The following is a 511-nucleotide window of genomic DNA, read 5'->3' on the forward strand; positions in this document are numbered from 1 at the left end:
TGTTTTAATTAGAATGACTTTCTGTTTTTATAAAGTCTGTCTGTCTGTGATTAACTGGGTGGAAATATTTTCATTTTTGTATAAAGGAGATCTTATCTTTAAAAGAGCGGGATTGTCAAAAGTTCGGACACTACAGACATTTTCATGAGAAGACTGATTTTTGGGATGTCTCCTAGTCTGACAATAAATGCTTTATTGGCATGAATGGGTGGTTTCCACTGTCACCAAAGCATTGTCTATGAAGTATAACATAAATTAACAATATGTTTGAGCAACTATAAAAATATATACTACATGGTATTAATGAGGTCTGAATATTAATAGGTACACTACATGATCAAAAGTATGTGGACACCTGCTCGTCAAACATCTCATTCCAAAATCATGGACCCCTTCGCTGCTATAACAGCCTCCTCTCTTCTGGGAAGGCTTTCCACTAGATGTTGGATCATCACTGCTATAACAGCCTCCACTCTTCTGGGAAGGCTTTCCACTAGATGTTGGATCATCA

General features: G+C 36.8%; 1 long non-coding RNA gene across 1 annotated transcript in view; it reads left to right on the plus strand.

Annotated features, from left to right (window-relative positions):
• The window catches only part of LOC123732440 (uncharacterized), a 2,076-nt gene extending 1,776 nt beyond the window's left edge, over nt 1–300 (plus strand). The window contains exon 4 of the long non-coding RNA XR_006763154.1: nt 1–300. This exon is cut by the window's left edge and continues 232 nt beyond it. This is a non-coding gene — a long non-coding RNA (uncharacterized lncRNA).
• The last annotated feature ends 211 nt before the right edge of the window (nt 301–511 follow it).

This window comes from Salmo salar, unplaced genomic scaffold (genome assembly GCF_905237065.1).
Source record: "Salmo salar unplaced genomic scaffold, Ssal_v3.1, whole genome shotgun sequence".
NCBI classification, from domain to species: domain Eukaryota; kingdom Metazoa; phylum Chordata; class Actinopteri; order Salmoniformes; family Salmonidae; genus Salmo; species Salmo salar.